General features: G+C 44.7%; 1 long non-coding RNA gene across 6 annotated transcripts in view; it reads left to right on the top strand.

Annotated features, from left to right (window-relative positions):
- LOC144807864 (uncharacterized) overlaps positions 1-19,200 on the top strand; it is a 544,498-nt gene that overhangs the window by 102,269 nt on the left and 423,029 nt on the right. For 4 of the 6 annotated variants that reach the window (XR_013606496.1, XR_013606485.1, XR_013606482.1 and 1 more), the window contains one exon: positions 4,258-4,585. The exons of the other annotated variants lie outside the window; for them this stretch is intronic. This is a non-coding gene — a long non-coding RNA (uncharacterized LOC144807864). The remainder of the gene's footprint in view (positions 1-4,257; positions 4,586-19,200) is intronic. 6 annotated transcript variants of the gene reach the window in all.

Raw genomic sequence — 19,200 nt, 5'->3', positions numbered from 1 at the left:
GTGTGCAATGTAATAGTCAGCTCCTAGAGTGTGCTGTTGCTTTTTGAAAGATGCCACACCTCACATATTTGTTACAATCCATTGCTTTCTGATTTTCTTGAAGTGTATGTAGGCAACGTTTTTAACTTCAATTTTTTGTTACCTGTTGTAGCAGCCGGTTTAGAGAATTACACACGCCAAATGCTCTTTTCATTGTCTGCTATCACTAAGTCATCCTACCATTGTATAAGGGATCATACTCTTTCATTTTCACTTACTGACAAATACCATTATCCATGTGGATGACGCAGGCTCGGTGAAAATTGTCAATACCATCAAGCTTCTAGATACTACTTTCAGATGACTTTAGTTTCAGCTGAGATATAGTTATAACCAATATTTCATCAGATAGGTTTCTGCATGGGCAAAATTAGAAAATACAAATTAACTAACACTACTTCTTCTTCTCAATCTTCTGGAAATACTTTGACCTTAGAAGGATCTTCTCCTGAAACTATGGAAGAACCTCATACTGGCAAGCAAAATGTAAATGCCTCATCCTTGTTACCAAAACTGGTTTGAGTAGCAAACACTTCCAGACCACTTACAACTAAAATGACATTAAACCCCTAGCCGCTCTACACATAAGCCCCTAAATAATGATCCTCTTTCACCAGTCAAAATACCTTCCTCCTTATCCAAGGAATTATTCTTAGAAGAGTATTGAAGAAACTAATAAGGTTAATATGTTTGCAGACTGAGAGGGTATCGGCCAGCAGCAGGCTCCATATAATACATTATACATTTTTACATCGACTATATTACACGCCAGTCAAGATGTGTAAATATAAACTTAGAGACACTGATAGCTGTGATAGTTGTGGCGCTGAAGGGGCAGACTTCCTGCGCTTGGCGTGGGATTGTCCAGAGATAAGGGTGTACTGGGATCAGGTATTTCATGCCATACAATTGTTGGGTTTTGTCAAACCCCTGAAGGCAGAACATAGAAAATTTGTTGCATTGGCGATGCTAATGGCTAAAAGAAGAGTGGCTTGCCACTGGAGTAGGGGAAGGGCACCTAAATTTAAGAAATGGATGGATGATTTGATTATGTGCCAAGAGCGCCTTACTACGTATGCTGAACTGCTGCCATTGACATCCAGACCTAGAGATATTTGGGCCCCCTTGTCGTGTTACCTGCTTACGCACCCCGGAGCATAGCATTAAGCGGGACAGAACAACAATGATTGTAATATTAGCGCCATGAAACCGCTGGGTAAAAGTGCGCTGTACAAATGTTTTTAAATTCAAATTCAAATTAATAGATGGCGTTGAGGGAAAAGCGGATGGAATGTTATAGACGTGACTAAATTTGATGCATGTATTATATCCCATTTGACTAGTTCTGAAAGTGGGAGTGGCTACGTAGCATGGTTGTAGAGACACAACATTACATGTACAGTAGAGATAGAGATATTTGAAACTCTTGTATGTTTAGGAAACAAGGCACCCAAGTACCCTGCGGAACTATGATCGTTATTATGATGTAAAGAGACCAAGAAAAATCGGAGAACCTTAAACTGTATTTTATGTACTATATATAGACCCAAGATGTACCTGGACTTGATTGTTATGATGCTATGACTGACTCACTGTAATCAAAAACCATAATAAACAGATGTTTTTTAAAAAAAAACTTATAAGGTTACAAACACTGGATTCACTCAGAAAACAGAATGATTGGCATTGAACAAAAAGTGAGGGACCTATATAATTCTAATCCAAACATGAACAAAATGTAGTCACAAATATATCTTCTTCAAAAACAAGCAGAAGCTTTGGAAAATCATGACAGGAGGAATAATCTTAGACTTTAGGTCCTGCTAGAAGGATCAGAAGGGAGTGATCCAAATGAGTTTTTTCAAACCATTATATCTAAGTGTTAGACTTGCCACAATCAGTTTAAATAAATATTTAAAGAGCACATAGATTGGGCACAAGACCTGTCATCTTCGAAACATGCCTGAACTCCACATCTGATTGAAAAAGAAATATTGAAGCTTATAAAGGGCTGGGTGAGTTATGTACCGGTTCAATTGAGAAGGGATGTTGCCACTGCTGTTGTCCTTTCTTATATGAAAAACAAAGAATATACAGAATACCTTTGCAAAAAATGCCCAAGGCAGCAGCGACTGTTTCACAATACTTAGTTTGAGATACTCAGCCCTGTAATCCTGAGGATGGTGTCTACCTCATGAGGTCAACATACGAGTGGCACAACAGATAGATTGAAAAGTCAAGCAGGGTTTGTTTTTTGACACTTCTGTTTTAGTCCTGTAGTACAAAAACACAATAAAAAAAATCCTTAGTCCACCCATACAATGTTTTAATATTGGTCTGACAGTCCAACAAATGGATATAGTCTCACTCCAACTGGGGAGCCCATAATCAGGAGACTGGGAGTACTACTTAATGCTTTGGAAGATGTTATTCTTCAATATTTTGATGGCTATAAATATTATGAACATTTATTTTAGCACTGCTGTTCTATCTTTTATACATTTGAGAAGCAATCTATAGCTAACTTAGGACATAAATGACAAAGACATATAATCTAGGTGACAGCAATGATAGTGAAATAATAACATCTCATATAATTATAACCAGTGACACATGGGTGATAGAAAAAGAATTATTGATCCATTTTATTAATTATTTTTCCCCAATTTATAAAAATGATACTGAATGTTTAGAATTCATCTTATTCATATATTCATATACATTAAATTGTGAAACATAGACTATACTGCAAAAGATTTAATGACTATACATAGGACAATAAAATCACCAATAGACAACAGTAAACATGATAGAGGCAATGCGGTAGAGTAAAGAACTAGGCGCGTTTCGACTTGTGGGCCTTCATCAGGTTACCGTCTATAACAAAACAGGTGGATAACACCAGGAGCCAGGCTGAGTTCATACAGGTGATGATCAAAAAAGAAGAAATCACGAAATAGTACCTAGATGGAGTAATAAGCGGTCCGCCTTCGTATATATGGTATTGTTTAATTACATCACAAAAATGCGAAATTCTGATATTTTAAAGATGGTACAATGTAGCCGATAGTTCAGGATATTAAACACACAGTTATAAAGCTGGATCAACGGGGCGCTCTTCTGATTAATGATACTAAAATGCCACGCAGTGTGGTCCGCACAGGAGAATGCAACAGAGCACGGGAACGATGATAGTGGATAAACTATTCCATATTATAAATAATCCGAAAAATGATGCGCGCTGATATAAATGGAAAGAGAATACAGTCATGAAAATGGGCCGCATATAAGAAAAAAAGGCAGACTCTGTGCCGACGTCGAAGAAGTGCTGAGATTCAGAAATTCCGCACAGACTGGCAATAAAACCGGGGAAGGTTCTATGGTTTCCAGTGCTAGCCGGGAAACCCAATAATAAATATTACTTTACTAGATAAGTGAGAGTTCATCATTCAATGTAAGAATATGAATGTATGATAATTTCATAGGTGGTTTGGCCTTTTCTTCCAGTAGTGTTGTACATTATGTATGTTTATGTTTTGTTAGGGGGGGTGATTGTTAAGTCTTCACTCACCTGAAATCCCAGTTATTCCACTTGAGAGATGCGAGGATTACTCCCTATGCCCCCAAAAACCTATGCCAGCCTAAACTGCACATGAATATTCAGTTTGGCTAGAAAAGATCTCCTGGGGAAGGGGGAAAATGGGACAAAATAATACAAAAAAATAAAAGAAACACACCACTGTTGCTGCTTCAGTAGATGCAATGCTTCCTCTACTTAGATTTCTGCTTAATGCTTTGGAAGATGTTATTCTTCAATATTTTGATGGCTATAAATATTATGAACAATTATTTTAGCACTGCTGTTCTATCTTTTATATTCTTCCTATAGTTTTACAATTTTATATGCATACGGTAATTTCTAAAATACCTTTTATATTATGACACTTTTCAAATATCACGAGATTTCCTTTTCACTGAAGAGTAACTTGAAACTGTTACTTCTTATTTATGTTGTGAGGAATAAAATATTGTTAAACATTTGTACGTGTTATTACTCAAATAACTCTTAATAATACTTTTTACCAGAATCTTACTAAAAGTTATTTAAAAAAAAGTCCTATTAATATTGTCCATGAAAGATTCATTAAAATGTTCACTCTTGCCCTTATTTAGAATGCGTCTTTTCTTGTGCAATTAACTTTTTGGTGAATTTCTTAGTTCTTGCAGATATGTCTTGCAGTTTAAAGAATCTGATTCCTTTCTATTCAGGAAAACTGAAGATAAGTAAACCTTTATGCATGCTTTACATTTCACAACATGTAAAATTGGAAAGATCTTACTTGTCTATTTTCTTTCTTTTGTTTCAGGTCGGAAGATTTTGAGGACTGGACTGGAGAGAGGACAGAAGCTTCAGGATGTTTTTGAAGTTGTCTTGGAAACCGGAGTCAACTCCGGAACAGGAAAAGCTCAGAGCAGAGCTCAACAGGAAGCCGTGCCGTCGAAGGAACAGGATGCTCTCTGGAGACGCGTTTGTGCTGGAAATCAGGTAAGGGAAGAAACGCTAACCAACGCAAGCGCGTCTCGTTTCTTATGCCAGTCTTTCATAGGGAGTGAGATGGGTGGGGTTATTCCGTTAGAGTGGGGTGCTTGAAACGTGCCAGGATGACTCAGCGCTTGGGATGAAATGTGCCAGGATGACTCGGTGCTTGAGATGAAAACGTGCTGCTTATGCAAATGTGCCCTTTGCAATACAACACTTGCAACCTGTCTTTAGGCTGCTCATGATTTTCTACAATTGTACAAGCACATTTGTAAGCACATTTATAAACAGTATTTAACACGCACTTACAACAAAATAAAGGGGAATTAAATCTGAGTTAGCTAAAAGATTTATATCAAGGAGTAAAAACACAAAAATGAAGTTAACCATTAATACACAGTATGAGGTTGTGCTAGGTTGATTGAACAAACCCTAACAGTGATATAGTACTTAGTTAACTCTCCTCACTCCCTCTTAAGTACGTAAGCAACTTTGCCTTACCTGTTTTGTGTGTGATAGAATCTCATGCCACTCTTCAAGGTGCTAAGCAAACACAAGGAAATGATGGATGGAGCGCTGAAACTTTTCAGACACTCACCCCCAGTCACAGATCTGGGTTGAATCCATCATCATTCTTTAGCTCACGTCGCCACCCCAGTTCAGACAAAGCTATATGCAATTCAGTCTTGACCTTGTGCCTCATGGGAACAGTCCAGCCCGAACTGCCAAGCCATGTCTTCCCTGGACCGGAAACAAGCATCCTGGGACCGGTTTCGGGCTCACTTCGCCACTGGATTCAAGCGAGCCGGGCTGAAGACGGCTGAAATGCCAGAAGCCAGTCCTCGGAAGCTTGTTTCCGGTCCAGGGAAGGCATGGCTTGGCAGTTCGGGCTGGACTGTTCCCATGAGGCACAGGGTCAGACTGATTTGCATATGGCCATGTCTGAACTAGGGTGGCAGAGTGGGCTAAAGAACGGTGATGGATTAAACCCAGATCTGTTGACTGGGTGTGAGTGTTTGATTGGTTCAGATGCTCCGTCCATCACCACCCCCTTTTGTACCCATCTATTTTATACAGTCTTCTAGTTAGGAAAGGCTGTACTTATAGTGTCCATGTTTATTAGTGAAGTGTGGTCTAAAACTTTGTCAAATCCTTGGTTTAATGTCTGATCTGAATGATACAATGAATCATGTCAAAAGATTTGAGTAGAGGGTACTTTTGGTTTTGCATGTGGAAGAAGCACAGCTTTTTTTAATGGACTAGATTATGCTGTACAATTTTAAAACATAGCTGTCAAGTGGTTCATCTCATGTGTGACACCTTGAACAGGTGCACTATGTGTTGCAGGTGCTGTACCATGAGGACTGCCTGTCCTGAGGCACAATGAAATACTGAAGCAACCTGGGCGCGCAGTAAAATTGACCACAGCTGCACTTTGGAACTATAATAAAATGACAATGCTAAAATGTCTAGATGTATATTGCAATTAAGCTGGCAATTAATGTTGCAAAAGGGTTCATGTGGATGAAGGACTAGTGGGAGAACCGACAGTTGTGCTACTGAATATTGACACAAACAATATTTTGGTACAAAAATATCGAGGACAGAATCTCGAGGGACAAAATATCGGAATGTAAGTGCATTTAAGAAAGTATAGATTTACTATTCCTAACTCCAAATCTACGTATCTCGAAGAGAAATGTACCATGTAGGTACATATATGTGTAGACAGGTATAGAAAATCTTACCTGTTAATATTATGTTTTCGGTATTTTATCCTGACAATTCTGCACCACTGATTGTGTGGCAACAGACATAGCACGGTGGGACTTATCAGAGTTAGCTGGTTTGTCAATACTAATCAGTCACACGAGGCACTTCCTCCTGAATTGTATTTCATTTTGATCCCCCAAGTTGAACACAGTGGCTGGATGTTGCCTACAACTTATTGAGTTTTATATGAATTATTGAAAGAAGATGATGGCCAGGTGCAATTGTGTCTTGTCACATGTCTATTCTGAGTTTACTTTCATGACTCTCCCTGATTAAACTTCTGTCACTTTGTGAATTAAGTTAAACAATCTAATGGCACCCCTCTGTTTTGGTAAGAAGTTTCCTGTCCAGGCTGGGGGAAATATTTCGAATGATCCCTACATGGTTGTGAAGAATAAAAAAGCTTCCTTTTTCATAGCACAAATGTGTGAAAAACAGAATCTAAATCTTAACTTAGGAAAAAGTGAAAGGGGACCCACCTTATTATCAAAAGTAAGATAAATAGAGCTTCAAATTAGGTTACTTATATATTTTGTCTGACAATGTTCAGACATGGTTCTATCGCCTTTAATGCTGGGGGCACACATTGGGTCCCAGTTCCTGCCTCTTCTCCTTCTATCAGTCCTTGCATTGGCTGTGCAGCCCTCAATGGTGGTTCCTCTTTAGGGTCTTCAGGGTAGAGCTGTGCCACCTGTAGGGCAACACATAATGCTGTAAGCCTTTGCCCACACTGTTAATTATTGTACTTATCAGGGTGTTCATTAGAACACGACTTTAGTGTATTTATGAATACTGCCAGTGCGCAGGCCAACCCTCTTGGCCTATGCTCCAAGAGGAGGAGGGGCCTGAGGGAGCTGACAACAATAAATTTACAGAGTGTTGTTTAAAAGCATAGCACTGTATATGAATATCTAGATTACGTTTGGGAGGAGTGTAGTTTAGCTAAGATCTCCTTACACAGGCATAATCCATTTTATTTAGCAGGCATACTGCGCATGCCTCAGGCAGCACAGTATATCTGCTAAACTAGGAGGATATATGACGTTACAACGCCTACCTTCACATCGTAAGTTTTACAACGCATACCATTACAACGCATAATGCTTTTGGGCGCTGGATAGTGAATAGTTTAATTTACTATTCCAACTCCAGCCTCCGTGGATAGTAGGGAAGGTTATTGGATAGTAAATTAACCTATTCCCTATCCTAGAGCGCCCCCCAGAGCAATCCGTTGTAATAGTTTGCGTTGTAAAAGTTGCGTTGTAATGGTAGTTAGTTGTAAAAGTTTCGTTGTAAAGGTTGTATACCAAACTAGGACTGTCAGGGCACACATCAGTGCATCCCTGAGGCCAATAAGGAGCCACACAGAGCACAGTAGGGGCAGGATTTCCTGCACTGGCCAGCTTCTTATAGGGCTGTGCTTCCAGTGAAGACAACGGGAGAGGGCTTCACAGTGGTAGCTGGCATCTACGGGGAGTGGGGGCGCAAATAATATTTTAAAACTTACCTGAACCGACGTCCTCCACTCTGTAACTCTTCTCAGGAACTGTAAGCAGTGTGGGCACCAATCCTGGCACCGCTCTCATGCGGAGAGCAGCGCCCTGATTGGAGGGAGCAGCCTCACTTTCCGCTCCCGAGCACAAGGGAGCCCTGCACGTACTCTAACCCAGCTGTCTTGAGGTGGTTCTTGGCCCTGCTGCTCCGTTGGGCTTCTTGTTGGGAATCATAGCTTGCTGATTCCAATGCCCAGTGCTGGATTCCTTCTCTGCTGCTTCCATGGAGCCTTCCAGTTGCCATCAAAAGGGGGAAAGTTAAGTAAATAAAACATAGCATTGTTTCTCTGTACATGTGTAAGTGAAAGTGTGTTTGTGAGTAAGTGAAAGAGAATGAGATTGAGTGAGAGTCTGTGTGTTAATTCAGTGTTTGAGAGTGTCAATCACAGTGAAGGAGTATGAGAATCAATGAGTGAGTGTGAGGGAGTATGATTAAATGAAAGAGAGAGAGCGAGTAAAGATGTGCTAATGAGGGGAAATTTTAAGAGGGAGCATGAATGCCAATAGACCCGAATCAGACGGACAAATCCTGATTTTTTTAAAGCAAAAAATGGCTTACTTTTGGGTGTCTCCCTCCTGAAATAGCTTCTGCTTCAATAGAAGTCGTTAGAAGAAATACATTCTCCTGAATATTTTTATTTTACATCTCCCACTTTTCCCTTCTAAAATGTTGGTATGTTTGTGGGAGTGAGTTAGGAATGTTTCTATTAATAGTACAGCAGGTGAAACTTATTTATTAAGGCAGAACACTTGTATCCCAGGAATTCAACTCAGCTCCCCTGTATACCAGTAGTTGTGAGTGGGGATCAGTGATTGTTAAAGACACAATGGGGGATATTCTCAAGAACTTGCGATAATCCTCGCCAAAATCGGTTATCGCAATGCTTCATATCGCCGTCTGTCGCGGGTAAATAACTGTGTTAACATCCAATTCACAACACGGCGATAACATGCGATATGTTCCCGATAACACGTCAAATGTCCACGATAAATTCACTGGGACGGCGATAAAAAATGTAAACCCCAACGCGCAAAAAGTAGCGATGGGCCCAACTGTGATAAAAAAAATCTGCGATAATCTTCGCCAGGCCTGCAAGTCACACACGTCAGGTGGGAATAATCACTATAAAAGTAGAAAAAAAACAATCAAAAGCAAAACAGCAAAGCACAATGGAGGTAGCCGGAACAAGTACAGAAGACAACCAGAACCCCACAAGCCCCCCCGGAGGACCTGCCTGGGACCTCAGAATCAGGGAAGGGCAAGAACAAGAATAAGAGGAAGATGCGGTTCAGTCCGCAGGAAAACAGATGGTGGTAGAACACCATCAACTACTGTTCGTCACGCCCACTGTGTCATTGGCAATAAAAAATGGAATATGGCAGTCCATCATGGACAAGGTGAATGCAGTTGGAGTGCTGAAGAGGACAATGGAAGAGGTCAAGAGGCGCTGGAATGATGTGAAGCGCAACACCAAGCTGAAACTCGCCAACAACCGGAAGGCAGCAATTCAGACTGGACTTGGGAGTCCAGCGCCACAGGAGGAGCTGGACGAGATGGAGGAAATGGTGTCCACAGTCATCAGTGGGGAGATCGTGGCAGGAGTTGGGGGGCCGGACACTGCTCAACATGACCTGACACAATAGCACCAGGGTGAGTAACGACCAGGGACTGGGGGGACGAGGGAGATGGGCACAATGGCACATATGCACAATTAAGTATAGCACATCTGTGGGCAAACCATGCCCCAGACCCCCAACTCACACCAAGAGACCAATGTACCCAAGTATGTAACATCTCAGCACTGTATAAGCACAGAAGTCAAAGGCACACTGCATGAAAGGGATAAGGGGCAGCAAAAACAGAGCTGCAGAGGTGACTCTCCCAAAATGCAGCGCACACACATAACATGAGAGCACATCAACATTGACAACATTGTGGTACAAACCGCAACATGTCCACAACAGAACAGAGGTCACAACTGGTGCAGCTTGTGTGTAGAAACTGGCCAATCACATTTGGCATTGCAGGGAAACGTGAGTTGACAATGTACAAGTACAAACACACATCTGTGATGTTGTCGAAATGTCCACTGTCCCGCATCAAATAGGCAGCTCCTCCCAAACAGTCACAATGTACACTGTCATGCAGTCTGTATGTAAACATGTACAATGTGTCAACATACATGTGAACACAATGTTAAACTACATCTCCCCTTCACGTTGCAGAGGGAAAACCAACACCTCCTGCAGAGCAGGCCAAACATCGCTCCTCTGATGACAAAGAGAACCACTACACCTTCGACACCGATGCCCTCCAAGAGTTCATTAACAGCTACGTCAACCCACCTCCAGGAGCAGGGCAGCCCAGCTGCAATGAGGAGACCCCAGCCCCTGCACAGACCACGCAGCAGGCAGCACCCACCACCACGGCTGCCTCCCAGGACCCCCACAAAGAACACAACGTTGTGTGTTGGGGTGCCAGGAGAAGCTGGTTGAACAGGTGTGGGTGGGGTTTGACAGCATGGCAGCCAAACTAGATGCCATACGTGGGTGTCTAAGTCCCATCAGGGACCACTCACGGTCCCTAACAGACACCCACAGTTCGCTCCATGCTCTCCAACGATCCATGCTTGGCATTGCTGGAGTCCTGACTCAGAGACAAGAACAACTGTCTAGTCAGAGTGGCTCCAGCGATGTCCCCTGGGAGTTGGGACACATGTAGAGGATCATGGAGAACATGGAGCGGACGCAGGCGGAAAGAGCGGCTTCCAAGGCTGCACACCAGCGAGAGGTAGCTGGGTTCCTCAATGCCCTAAAGACCCTCCTCATGGCATTGCTGCCACAAGGCCTGGCGCTGATGTATGCTGCTGCTACCACTCCATCCACATCTCTGACCCCTGAAGTGTCAGTGCCACACAATCCGGCAGACATTCCCACTCTGGCCCCTGAGGTATCACTGCCACACAGTGCTGGAGACAGAACACCACCACCCACATGTGAGGCATATGAAACAGCAGAGGATGAAGATGCGGACGAATATACCTTCGTGGTAAGAAGGACGCAGTAGCATTCATCTCTGCCATATGGCCGGTTTCTGCTTGGTTCTGCTCTCTGCATCATCACCTTCCACTGACCCCCGATACACTCTGCGACACTCACCTTGGCCCTCGACATGGACTGCCATATTCTGTTTGGTTACCAATGACACAGCATTCAGACTGTGGACTGTACTCTTCCTCTTCCGATGAACTAGTCATTCCCTAGAGGACTCTGGCAGGCTCTCCATGGGCCAACAATGTGAAGTGGGGTTTGCATTGCCCTGTACTGCTCCAGCTACAACACTCCTCTGAATGTGCATTAAACATTCATATTCACACAGATGTGTCATGTCTATGATCATTCAAGTGTGGTAGTATGGATGAATGTAGGGTCAGTGATTCCCCCTCACATCCATGTTGCCCATGTTGTGGGACTTGAGTCAACACATTGCCGATTGCGATCCGGGTGTTGCTGACACTACAACAGAGACACACGCATTAGTTACTTCCTTGTCCAGCCCAGGACAGAAACAACCACGCCCAGTGCCCCGGGTCATTGTTCACACACTTACGCTGGATTGGCATAGGCCAGGTCAGCCCACTCCGCTTACGCTCACAGGGGGGACAACGCTACATGCCCCAGGTCTTCCCTATAGTGATCTGCTGATCACAGGTCTAGTTGTCAGCAGGCCACAGCCACTCCCTCAAGGCTGGTTTACACCCACACCACACCCATCCAGCACACGCGTCACAGGACATGTGACCCTACCAATAAAAAGGGCTGGGCGCACGTCCTGGATGCCATTACCACTCTATCTGGGCGTATCCTTGTGGTTATTATTTATGCACGACGGCCTAGGGCCCTACCACATCACATTCCCCAGTGCCGGAGGTGACATGTTAGCGTACGCACCACAAGGCTCAATCATAAAGGGTCCATGACTGGCGGTGCACAGACTTGGTGGCACTGGATACACTGCGGCTGGCACAGGCACATTGCCAGGGGGCGGTGACTCTCGGTGCACTGAGGTAGGGGCACCTAAAGAGCTGAGCGGGTGTGCAGCCTGCGATGATGCCCTGTCCTGGCGGTCTGGACTGGTAAGGATTTGTGTGAGCCCTGCTGGACCTCAGTGTAGACCTGAGCCAACGGGCAGTGTGCGGGCCTACCACCACGTGGCGTTGCCTCGCGGGTCACAGAGTTAGTGGCACCTAAAGAGCTGAGGGTGTGTGCAGCCTGCGATGATGCTGTGTGCACTGATATGGTCCCTGCCATTGCGAAACCAAGACTCAGAATCAAGTGTGTGACCTGGTGGCCCACGGTGCGGGGCTTCATAATCTGGAGGCTACCATGGTCGCGGGCCTCGGGCTTGAAGCTTGCACCGGCATGTGGTGGGCCCTCTTGGAGACACGCCGGTGGCGGAAGATGAGCAGTGAGGCCTGGTGCGCAGGGGCGGGCAATCACCGCTGGGCGGCAGGAGGGGCTGGGGTACAGCAGCCTGTGTGCACAGGGGCAGGCAAGCGATGATGCCGTGTGCAACTGTATGGACTCTGCAATTTATGACTTTGGACTCTGTTTCATATAAGGGACCTGGTGGACTACAGTGTATACTGGTATGTGGTTGAAGACACACTGGTGGCAGCAGGTGAGCAGTGAGGCCTGGGTCCGCAGTGTCAGCACTCTCTCTCTCCCTCTCTTTCTCTCTTTTTCTCTTTCTCTCTCTCTCTCTCCCTCTCTTTCCCTCTCTCTCGCTCTCTCCCTCTCTTTCTCTCTTTCTCTCCCTCTCTCTCCCTCTCTCTCTCTCCCTCTATTTCTCTCTTTCTCTCCTCTTTCCCACTCTCTCTCCCTCTCTTTCTCTCTTTCTCTCTCCCTCTCTTTCTCTCTCTCTCTCTCCCTCTCTTTCTCTCTCTCTCCCTCTCACTCTCTCTCCCTCCCTATCTCTCTCTCCCTCTCTTTTCCTCTTTGTCTCTGTCTCTCTTTCTCACTCCCTCTCTTTCTCTCCTTCTTTCTCTCTTTTCCTCTCTTTCTCTCTATCTCCCTCTTTCTCTCTCTCTCTCTCTCTCTCTCTCTCTCTCTGTTTCTCTCTCTCTCTCCCTCTCTCTCTCTCTCTCCCTCTCTCTCTCTCCCCCTCTTTCTCTCTCTCTCTCCCTCTTTTTCTCTCTCCCTCTCTTTGTCTCTCTCTCGCTCCCTCTCTTTCTCTCCCTCTATTTCTCTCTATCTCTATCTCTCTCTCTCTCTCTCCCTCTCTCTCTTTTGATGAGCGCATGACACACCTTCTTATCTAGAATTTTGTCTTGCTGGCTGTGACTTACAGATTGTCCTGAGAAGACCCGCCATGACTCTTCAAAATAGTTGTTTTGGGTTTATTCTGAATAAAACGATTTGTTTGGAAATTCAATGATGAATGTATGATTCTCCTTTTTCTGACCACACATGAATGTTAAGTGTGGTAATTGAACGACATCAGGAGAATTGTTTTGTTCATCATTTCGTAAAGTTGATGTAACATATCTTTGTGTGGGGGGGGGGGGGCGCCCGGGCTAGGGCCCTGGGAGGGTAGGGTCCTGGGGGTGAGGGCGGTGGGTGTTGTGGCCCTCTTGGGTGTCTGAGCTGCATGATCAGTGCCTCCATGGCATCTGTTGTTCTTCAGGTGTGGCTCTGGGCTGGACTCCCTTTTCTGGTGCAGGTTATCATCCGACTTTACACCAGGTAAGACCAGGTGTTAAATCCCTGCTGCTAACGCACCTTATCGCCTATTTTGCAATCTTATCGCCGATCTGGCTGGTCGTTTCGGCATTCAGACCGCGTGAATGGTGAGAACAGGCCTATCAAAGCCTAGGGAACTTTTCCAACCACAAGTTTGCGGTCAACCACTAGGCCCGTTAACCTTTTCTGCTGTCTGTCCTAATTTGTAATATCAGGGATTCTTTGTGGTTTTCACAATTAGAGTGCCACCAAGCCAAGCATACCTTTGCTGTCATCAAGTCGTGAATGATAGAAATTCAGTCCCTGTTTTGACCGCGATTGGATATAGGTCTGCATGGATATAGGTCTGCATTGGATTCCTTCTCACGCTTTCAACACAACAATATCTTCACGGGTGCCCGCCTACTTCCGTGGTCTAAACATATCATTTTCGCTCTTGCTAACGGATTAAGGTCTTCATTGGATACTTTATTATTTATTTATTTATTTCAAAGGTTTTATATAGCGCTACTGGACCCAAGAGTATCAGAGCCCTTTACAAGGATGGTGAACATAATGAGATAAAATTAACAATTAAGCGAAAAAGAGTTACAGTATGATAATGCATTCAACAGGGCTAAGGGGGCAAAGAAACAGAGAGATAACATTAAGTGGAAAGTGAATATTAAAAGTTAGGAGTGAGAGGGGGTGAAGAGAGGGGGAGTGAGAAAAATGAATGGATTGAGAGGGGGTGGGAAGAGGAGCGGACAAGGGAAGAGAGAGGAGTGGACATGTTCAGAGTCAGTAACATTAGATACCGCAGTATTTGTTGAGAAGGAGTACTTTGAGTTCCTTTTTGAAGAGAGGGTAAGAGGGGTTGCAGCGAAGATCCTTAGGGAGAGAGTTCCAAATTGTAGGAGAGTTATCAGGGAACGCACAGGATTTGGTCTTTTGACATTTGAGTCTGGGTGGGATCAAGACAAGGGAGTTTGTGCTCCTCAGGGACCTGGAGCAACCTGCTTTGTGTAGTTTCGTTGCAAGGTAAGAAGGGGTGTTTTGGTGAAGAGCTTTGTGAGTGATGCAGGCAATCTTGTAGGTGGATCTTCCTTCTATTGGGAGCCAATTGAGATTTTTGAGGACAGGGGAGATGTGATCAAATTTTTTACAATCAGAGATGAGTCTCGCAGCTATATAAAACCTTCTGACGTCTCTATCATATCAATATATTCATAGGTGCCCGCCTACCTGCGTGGTCGAAATTCTATAACTACAACCTAGGAATCAGGCTCTATTCGACTGATTAAGATTTTAAGCTCAGGACCGTCCATGTGTTCTTTCAATTAGCAAGAAGATATTGACAACTTTAGGCTCCGTACGGAACGGTCCTATATTAATACTAAGCCCTGATGAAGTTCTCTGAAGAAGAACGAAACGCGTTGGCTGGAATTTCAAGCGTTTTTTGGATATTGAATATAAAATAAAGAAACTTATTTAAATTACTTTGTGATCCTTTGGACTTCATTTCTCCGCGCACGCCCACCCAATTGTAACGCACCCTATCGCCTATTTTGCGATCTTATCGCTGATCTGGCTGGTCGTTGAGAATGTTGTGAAGTGGTGTTGTTGTGGCTTTTTGCAAGGGACCGCCTACTCTGCATATCATTAGCGATAATTGCCGGTGTCATCTGTGGCAATGTTTTTGGCGGTTGCTATCGCAGGGAAACTGGTGATATCGGATGTTACCACCAGCTTGTGAATGGGGCGATAAATTTATCGCGACTTTGACTGCGATAAAGTGCTGCTAACTCAGGGATAAGTCCTTGAGAATATGCCCCAATGTGTGTAAGTGCCTTTGTGAGTGAGAGTGAGAATCAGTGAGTTTAAGTGTGTGGGCACGTGTGTGAGTGAATGTGAGTCACTGCACCCATTCAGGTATGAAACCAGTCTGAGCCATGTCCAACAGATTGTTCAACTTAAATGAGTTGGATAACCACTTGGCCACGTTCTCTCTTTTCTCCAATTTTTTCGTTTTTGGTGGAAAAGAGATGGGTCTATAATTTGACTCTGAGAAAGGGTCAAATTGTGTTTCTTTGAAAGAGATTTGACCACACTTTCTTTCCATTTCTTCGGAACATGTCCAGATTTGAAGGAAAAAGGTTTAAAACTGCTGTAAGAGCTGGTGCTGCTAACCCCGCCCTATCATGAAGTATTTTAGGATGACAGTCATTCGGAGATCCGGACTTAATGGGTGTCAACAGATAAGAAGTGCATGGATCTGCGAAATAGCATTAGAAATATACACCTCTTGCTCTCATGGGTAAGTGTGTGCGCACTCTGATGAGATGATCATGGAATATGGGAACGTCTGTGTGCAAAACTAAAATGTGTTCTAGAAACACATAGCGGCACATTCAGAAGTATGGATGAGATGAATCAAGTATGTGAAATAGCAATAAGTGTATTTGCTCGAGCAGAATTGACTGCGCAGATTAGCATTAAGAATAGTGCTCTGCTGCTCTCTTCTGGGAAAGGCTGGAACTGCAATCTTAGTACTGCAGAATGAATTCAAAACAGTAAGTAGATGGGTCTGTCACTACAGAAAGAACTTTAACTATTTGAGGTTTTATATAGCGCGAACAAGACCCTTTCGGGACACAGAGTGTAACAACGCCGCCGGTACTCGCGGTGCAAAGGGCTTGTAAATAAGCCCCAAAGTGCGTGTGCTTAGGTGCTAAGTATTTAGCAGGCTTATGTGTGACATTTTCTTGTTTTTATACTGCGTATGTGTGACATTTCAATGCTTTATGTGTGACATTTTGAGTGATACTTTATTACGAGTACAACAAAGATGTTATTTCGTTGTTGATAACAGGGATGGAAATAACGGGCTGGCGGTTAGTTGACAAGCACCTGTCTGTAACCTGTGACCCAGTGTGCATGCAAGCTCAATTTTGAAGCAATTAATGGGCTTTTAAACTGCTGTTAGTCTCTTTACCCTTTGCAGCACAACGCCACATATATTTTCATTGCTGATGTGTCAGCATGAGGGCATGAAATAAAGTAGAAATACAACACCCATATTCATCAAACAAATATTACTCTCACGGCGTGATCAAAATCCTGTTTCTCCAATGAAAACCTCTTATTACTACTGCAAACACTGTATTTCTTTAATAGAAACATATATAAAGAACCGGTGGCAGCTACTGGTCATCAAATATGGTGCGGAGCCATTGCCCCAAACTTACCTTAAATGGCGCACTTTTCCCCAGCAAGGTACTTCTCTTCTGCGTCCATGAATAGGAATGGAACGACTTCCTTCCTGTTCAGTAGAACGCAAATCCTACCAATCCTGGAGCTGCTCTCATCAGCTTGAGAGCAGCTCCAGGACTGGTGGGAGCAGGCTAACCCAGTGCTCATTTTGAGGCTGTGGGCCTGTGCCAGCAAACCCCCGGCTGTGTCACAGCCTGGGGATTGCTGAGTCTACAGTGCGATAGTCAGGCTGACCGTAGGTAGCTAGCCGGCCAAACTGACATGCGCACTGAAAGAGGCAGCAGTAATCCTGCAATAGCAGGGTTCAGCCCCCCCCCTGCCACCGCGCAAGCTGGTGGCAGAATAAAACTGCATTATTATGCCGCTCGTCTTGCTCTGTTAGCTCCGCCTGCCTTTCTTGTACACGACAACTGCAAAGGAGTCTGCAGTCCAAAGAGCTAGGATTTATCAAGGGCTGTGGAATGAGGTCTCATGGTGTTACTATTTTCCTTTCTTTTAAGTAAAAATGTTTACATTTTCATCCTAATCATTTTCCCCAGGTGCTTGCTGCCTCTGTCACTGGACAGGCTCGTTCTTTGGTAACTTTTCTAGTCTGAGCTGGTCTGATGATGCTTTGCAGGGATGTGCATTACTGTTGGACCCCATCTCGGCTCTGAGGGGGTGTTGTGCAGCTCCTGAAGCTACTTGATTGAAATAAAACAAGCTGGGCCCAGGAGTCTGACTTTATCCACAGCAATCATTCACCTCATCTCAACCCACGTATTTTGACACCCGCTGTGTCCCCTGGCACTGGAGCACAGATTGCATTGGCAGTAATTTGCGTGCTGACTGCCTCTGCATTTGTTGCTTGAGGCACTGGGTGGAGTAGAGCCAGTGAAGCGTGACACTGCATTTCAGTGTGGAAAGGTAAGAAAATGCACAGACATGCATTAGGTTAACCCGTGTTGGGTTGCGCTTGGCAGGCTGCATAAAAATGTGATATTTATATAGCGCAGACTTAATCTAGGGCATCGTAGCGTTGTAGAAGCAGTCCTGCCAACTATCACGCATTAGGCATTAGACTAACGCATTTCAGTTTGGTGCTCCGCATCACCGCACTGAAATGCATTGTCACGCATACCTGCATATGACAGCTGCCACTGTGAAGTCTGTGGATGGAACAAGAATGAGCAGGGCCAGACTGGCCATAGCGGGCACCGGGTATTTCCCCGGTGGCCCACAAGGTGGGGAATGGTGGCATTTGGCGGCATTTGTCAGCATGTGCCTGTGGCTGCCACGTGGCGTGCTGTTCCTGCAGGCATGGGGCACTGCTGGCTGGCTCACAGTGCAACAATGTATCAACAGGTCTGATTTCACAGCGCCGCTCGCCTCTGAATCAGACAACCTGACTTCAGGGAGGGGCCCAGTCAGGTTGTTTGAATCGAATGGCCGGTGACACCGCAGGGGTGACGTCATGTCCTGCTGCCAGAGAGCGATGGGAAGTTTGTGAGGAAGGCTGGCGCCTTGGGGGCTCACCTCACTGGTTTGCGGATAACGCTTGGCTGTCTCAGGGCTGCTGTCGGCTTGCAGGGGCCTGGCTGCCCATGACCAGGGCCGAACAGGGAACCAAAACTGGCCCTGGCAAACTACTCGGCCAGTACCCCAAAACCATTCCCCACCTTGTGGGCCACCGGGGAAATACCCGGTGCCCGCTATGGCCAGTCTGGCCCTGCTCATGCCGTGGGACTTCTGATGGCCGCCACCCCTGTGACGATTTTAATATTACTAGGGAGAGTCAAGTCCAGTGGACATCGTCCGAGGCTTATGATCGGTCACTCACTGACTGGTAAAGTTCATGCATCGGCTGCCAGGACAGACAGGGCTCACAGCAGAGACTAAAGACCTGGACAAAAGAGGCCCGTGGCATTCCTAACCAAAATGATTTCACGGGGGTGAAATTCAAATGAATATAACCAGAGACCATTGAGCACCAGGTGGGGACTAGGGGAAAGAGTGAGGTGGTAAACATACATGCCAATGGACCCAGTTCAAGCAGGAGACTCCAAAAAAATGCTTTATTTGATTGTCTGCCATCTAAAATTGCCTCTGCTTCAATAGAAGTCAATTGGGGGAATACATTCTCCTGATTATTTTTTTAAATCTCCCACTTTCCTCTTCCAAATTGTTGCCATGTATGACGCTGGTAAATGATGACTGTGGGAGAGGCATTGGTTGGTTGGGGGGGAGTGGTTGCTGTGTTTGGAGACGGGAAGGGGAATTTATATGTTATCGAGATGTAGTGTTGTTTGAAAACATGTTGCT

The sequence above is a fragment of the Lissotriton helveticus genome, chromosome 1_1 (genome assembly GCF_964261635.1).
Source record: "Lissotriton helveticus chromosome 1_1, aLisHel1.1, whole genome shotgun sequence".
Taxonomy (NCBI): domain Eukaryota; kingdom Metazoa; phylum Chordata; class Amphibia; order Caudata; family Salamandridae; genus Lissotriton; species Lissotriton helveticus.
Note: the sequence above shows the minus strand (reverse complement) of the source record. Positions and strands in the feature narration are given on the sequence as shown.